Below are 5690 nucleotides of genomic sequence, written 5' to 3'. Positions count from 1 at the left end.
GCACTTTGTAGGCGGCATGGGTAATGTTGTTGCTTTTGTTGTTGTTAAAAATCGATGAGTACTGGTTCCGGAAAGTTTTGAAGTAGGAGTAGGATGATTGCAGAAATCATCGCGGCAGCATTGTGGTTGACAGGGATCATAGACAAGTAGATCTCTCCTTTTCTTCCATAAGTGTGTCTTGAGATCTTTGCACGGCAGAGAAGAATGACATTTGTATTTTGGCACACACTGCCTAAAAATTTTTGACATAATTTTTATGTTAAAACTGCTTTTCTCCTTACTCTTATTGCTTTAATACACGTTAATGCAAGTGCTTCCTCTTTTCCTTCAAATGCCAACGTACAGAAACAATGCTGCGCTTGATTTCGGCCATGCTAAAATTTTCTTGGTGAGCGTGATCGTTTTGTCGTAAATCACCAGAAAAATTACAATTATGAATGGGTTTAGAGCCCATCTGAATCTTGTTTTTCGTTAAGCTGAGCTTAGCCACGCAGACATTTGACAATAACGAACTTGCATTTTAAAATGGTGGGGACCACCCTTCTTACAGAGATCTCGGGCATGCGTCCTGCGCTTGTTTTAATAACAGAGTGGGCTAGTTCATTTGCTGACATCTCGAATACTGAGGGGCGCCAAAAATTCGGATAGGTGCGTTTTTGTACGTATTAAATATTTTTTGTACATTATTATTTCTCTTTCATCTTAATTATAGGAGGAAAGGGTTAAGGTTCCTTTGATGTCGGCGTCTTGATTACTAGGCTACATACCAGTGATCGCCAGACATGTCTCCTACAAAGGCCCTTTGCATTTTTCACTATTTGTTTATTTATTTATTTATTTTTTATCATGATACTTGTCACAACGGCCGTTTTCACATTAGAAGACGAACGAATTGTCTAAACGGACAAATTGTCCTACATGGTTGTGTAGACTAATGTGAATTCAAGACGACCAATTTCGGTAGTGTTGTCCGACGTAAATTCTTGAAAGATTGATAATGGATACGTTTCAGCGCGTGAAGACTGGCACTAGGTATTGCTTGGTTACTTACCTTTCGTGCCAACCTTCTTCTTTTCTTCCCGTCCGCCATATTAAAAACTTCCCATAAGCCGTCGCTTCCATTGCTTGTTCCATTTCCCCTCGGTGAACAAATCGTCTTCAACTGAGAAATCTTCTTCAAACGCCTATGTTGTCTAAAAATTTGTCCTTCCAGACGGTTTGTTCGTTTTCTAGTATGAAAACGGCTTATATCTTAAAGCTAGTCTAGTCAGTGTTTGGACATAAATAATGTAAATCAGTGCTTTTATGTCTTGTAATGTGTCCAACCAAGTCTCTCCCTCAATTGAAGGATTATTCTTAATTGTCAATTTCTTCCAAGTGAAGTATTATCGTTTATTTTGGAAACTGAAAGCTTGATAAGGATCATGGGAAATGAACATATTTCTTTTAAAAGCTCAATCCGCAGAACTCGAAGCTGGGAACGTGTGATTAATAACCCCTTCACTTAACCACTAGTTGACCACATCACTAACTGCGAGGTTGTTATTTTTTATTTATGTCAAACATTTTTCCATCCAAAAGTGCCGATGTGAACGTGTATTAACACCCGCTAAGAAGCAAGCGTACACAGTGAAAAATGTCGCTTACCAAACTTCAAGAGAAAGCTTACCATTTTAAAATCAAGCCTCAGACTTAACCATTATTAATTGGCACATTTCCTAGTCAGTTGATCTTTAGTGGTTAAGCCGTGGATAAAAACAGCTCCTTAAAAGTGGGTTCTCCGGGTTCGAATCCTTTTACATTTTTCTTTTCTTTTTCATACCACAAGTTCTGGAACAGAGTGATCAAAATGGAGGATCATACTCCATTTAAGGCAAACTGACAATAAAGGATAATCCCTCATTTGAGGAAGAGATCGTGTTGATGTGTCAATGGTCCTATCAAGTATTCCTTCCCACTTTCCTTTGCGCGCAAATATTCATGATTTAGAGACTTCTGGGTACAAGGCAGCTATCGACAGGCACGTGTGCACACTGATTACCTTAATAGTAGACGTGACCTCTTTCCCTTCAAAGTTGTTACCACGGTATCAACAGTTAAGCAGGCGGGATGACGAAATCGACAAATTTCAATCCTGGAATTCTCAAAACACGTGCTTGCTGGCAAGCTGACATTGCAGTTGAAGCATTTGAGTGCTATGGCATTCTTGATACGAGCTGTGCAAATTAAAATGCCCTTAAGTAAGAGAGAAGAGAGAGACAAGAGTTCTACAGTAATGACCATGCTCTCAAATAAACATCAGCTTTATCCGATTGAGTGACGCACTACAATGCAATTATGTTCTGCGTTCTTTGAGTATCGCCCTTCTGTCCAGAAATGCTCTTACTAAAGATGCACTGAATGTCTAAGGTTCATTCATTCAAACTTCTCTAGAGAATAAACGAGGACCTGTATTTCAGTCTCGGGAAGTAATGTTTAAAAAACGAGCAGCGGTGTTTTACCGGGATTTAAAAACACGAAGAGTAGCCGAGTGTTTTTATACCCGATAAAACACTTGCTACGAGTTTTTTGAACGGCTTTAATTAAAAACATTCCACAAAAAGCGTGTCCCTCTCTGGACTCAGAACAATGGTTCCAATAGACCTCTTTACAGTTGTGTGCTTACCACTGACCTGGTTATGATACACAGCACCCTCCTTTTCTCATGTTAATGATATTGTTATCGTGCTAATCAGTAAAAATTTACATAAGAAAAGCAGTGAGGTTTCTATCAAAACAACGTCAACTCCAGCTTCACTTTCTTTCATAGGCCAGGTAAGTAAGCACACAACTGTAAAATGATCTATTGAGAGAGGAGAATATTAGCATACAAGAAAAACAAGCTATGCCTTATTAGTATTCTTTATGTAGAGAATACTAACCAGGATTGTTTAATCAGGATTTAATCAGGATATAAAGCTCATACACGTGACGTTTTATCGGTGTTTTGGTAGGCTGTTAGGTCATGAATTATTAACAACTTTGTGAGGTTGCGATTATACAGATATGTCCAGAAATTCGCCTAATGAGATGCACGTGGATTTCAATAAGCGTCACAAAGTGTCCCCTTGCTCTCAGTCTCTCCATCTTTAACATCCCTCTAGTCTCGGAATACAGACAATTAACGTCTCAAGTTGTCCGCCAAATACTGCTCTTCAAGTAAGGATAAAAAGCCGCGTTTACCCTAAACTAAAAATAACCCTAAACTTTACCCTTAACCTTACTGTTGGAAATAGGTGGCAAAGACTAGATGTGCCAAATAAAGTAGAGTCAAACACAAATAAATCGGGATCTACGCGCGTGAACGTGTTAGTACACTTGACTGAACATCGCCGGGTATCGCAAACTGTCTTCTCTACCCTTCTCGAGATTTAAAAACTCTAAATTCTCGTTCCAAACCTGTTAATTTTTCTTATTTTAAATTAGATTTCTCATTCCTTTGCATTAGGTCTAATTCACGTATATTTGATTTGATTTTATATCATACCTTGATCGATGTGTTTTGACACGGCATTGCTTTAGTTTATATGTATTTGAAGTCTCAACACGCTGCAGGTGTGTTTTGACTTATTGGGAGATAGCTCTCTCTGGAGGGGGCATCGTGTGGGAAGATGTCTCGCGGAAGAATCCAGAAAACAAACGAAAAATGACGTTACAGGGCGGGAAACCGTCACATACTTTTCCTTTTTATTGGAGAGTGGATTTTGCACAAAAATATTTATGGGACTATTCATCTTTAAAGTAATCAATACTACTATTAAAACTAGTTGACGCTTATTCTCACCTATTGTTAGAGCGGTAAGCAATATAAAATGAAAATTCATCATCCCTGAAATAAAGAAAATTTCTGTAAAACCACAAAGTCCTGGCACTGAATAAAACTTGCAGCACAGGAAAATTTATATAGAGTGCAGAAACTATTGGAATGACCACAATTAGTTTCGCATGTTACAACTTCCCGGTTTTGCAAAGTTGTATTAGACTGAGGCTAAAAGTGATTCTTCTGGGCTACTACGCGTCAGCCGAGTTTTCTCGGTTTCATGTCTAGCCTTGACCCCCTAAATCCCGCAGTAGCTAAAAGGTTTTGCCCAGTAACGTCCACTAAAGAAGATTCAGTTTTAGTGTAGCCTTACCTCGATCGCCTTTCGTTTAGTCTATGTCTAACTCCGCCTTTCGTTTTGTCTGCGTTGAACTCCGTTTTGATAACAAAAGATGTATTCTAGCTACCTGCTGCAGGCTTCGCAAGCTGCAGCTGTTCGTTTATAAAACTTTGATATGCTGTTAAAAACATTCTAATCCCATTTGGGTTAAGACGAATATACGTACTTTAATTAAAAGGATACGATTTCCACTTTCTTGAACTTATGGCTAAGAGGATAATGAACTCATTTCTCTCAGTGTTCGAATGATATAGACTAATTAATTTTGTGATTTTGTGATTGTTCTTTCAAAAGCCAAGGCTGCAGTTTCTTCAAGATAACGCAATACTTTTAAGTCTAAACCTGGCATATTAAAATATTTGTTTTGGTCTCCCATCTTAGATTTATACTTTGAAATCTACCTCTAACTTCCTTTGATAACCTCATGTTGTTGAAAATGAACCCGCGTTCTAAATTTTTCATTACTATTTATTGTATTGTTTTTATCCAAAAGGAAATTCCATAAAAGTTCCACAACGGTTTTAAAAAGTCTCTGTTGTAAAACAATAACAATTACCATTTTGAGACTTTGATGCTTGAATCGCGACAACTGTTTTCCTTTTTTGCTAAATTGCTCTGCAAAGAGTTTTCAGTAATTCCTGGCGCCGTTTTAATAGTCATGGTTTGCAAATTGGTCTTTGTTTTTTTGGCAACATTTTAGGCAACCTCTTTAAGCTCAATAAATATTAGATAACTCCCGCAACATCATTCGTTATTTTTTTATCATTTCGGGGCAGGGATTATCGGTGAATATTATCGGTGAATATTCAGCGATAATCACTTCGCCTTCGGCGAATAATTGTTAAATAATCACTGAGCCTGAGGCGAATAATCGTTTTAGTATAAATATAGAGGTGATTATTTCAAAAAAGAGAAAAAAAAAACATTTCAACGCGTAATCATCTTCTCTTACAGTTTCAAAACGACTACTGCCAGCCATTTTGTCCGTCGAGGTGATTATCGGCTGATAATCCGAGATAGCGAGCCAATGAGAGCGCGCGATTTTGTATAATCACCTGTGTATTTATACTAATGAAAAATATAGATAGGGTCGGAACTGCATTATCACATTACATCTTCCTTATTTGAATCAAAGGTTCAAGGGTGTTAACGTTGTTGATAAGGTGTGCTTTGTTCGCTTCACGTACGCTTCCTCGACTGGAATGGAGTAAGTGAACGGTGTTATTAGCGGTGCGACATTAGAGAAGAAGTGTTCCGTGAGACCGTGGTAGGCCTGGAGATGTTGGAAGGTTTGTCAACCCGACGACTGAGACAAACAATCCTCGCACTTTGCTGGGCAATTTAACCCATCGACTCCTCAGGTGTCATAGGACCCGGACACCCCCAGTAAAATCGTCTCACTCCCATTGGTCAATGGGTTAAGCAATCGTCGGTTTTTTATGGACACCTGAAAATTTCAGGTGGCTCCGATGGGATCCGAACCCATGACCA

The 5690-nt window shown here is 38.6% G+C and overlaps 1 long non-coding RNA gene across 1 annotated transcript in view; it reads right to left on the bottom strand.

Annotated features, from left to right (window-relative positions):
- The window catches only part of LOC138006357 (uncharacterized), a 4588-nt gene extending 297 nt beyond the window's left edge, over positions 1 to 4291 (bottom strand). The window contains exons 1-4 of the long non-coding RNA XR_011123889.1: positions 4173 to 4291; positions 3824 to 3868; positions 2042 to 2216; positions 1 to 232 (exon numbers count right to left, since the gene is read on the bottom strand). The exon at positions 1 to 232 is cut by the window's left edge and continues 297 nt beyond it. This is a non-coding gene — a long non-coding RNA (uncharacterized lncRNA). The remainder of the gene's footprint in view (positions 233 to 2041; positions 2217 to 3823; positions 3869 to 4172) is intronic.
- Between the last annotated feature and the right edge of the window lie 1399 nt (positions 4292 to 5690).

The sequence above is a fragment of the Montipora foliosa genome, chromosome 6 (genome assembly GCF_036669935.1).
Source record: "Montipora foliosa isolate CH-2021 chromosome 6, ASM3666993v2, whole genome shotgun sequence".
Classification (NCBI taxonomy): domain Eukaryota; kingdom Metazoa; phylum Cnidaria; class Anthozoa; order Scleractinia; family Acroporidae; genus Montipora; species Montipora foliosa.
The sequence above is the reverse complement of the archived record's forward strand: the minus strand, read 5'-3'. Positions and strand labels throughout refer to the sequence as shown.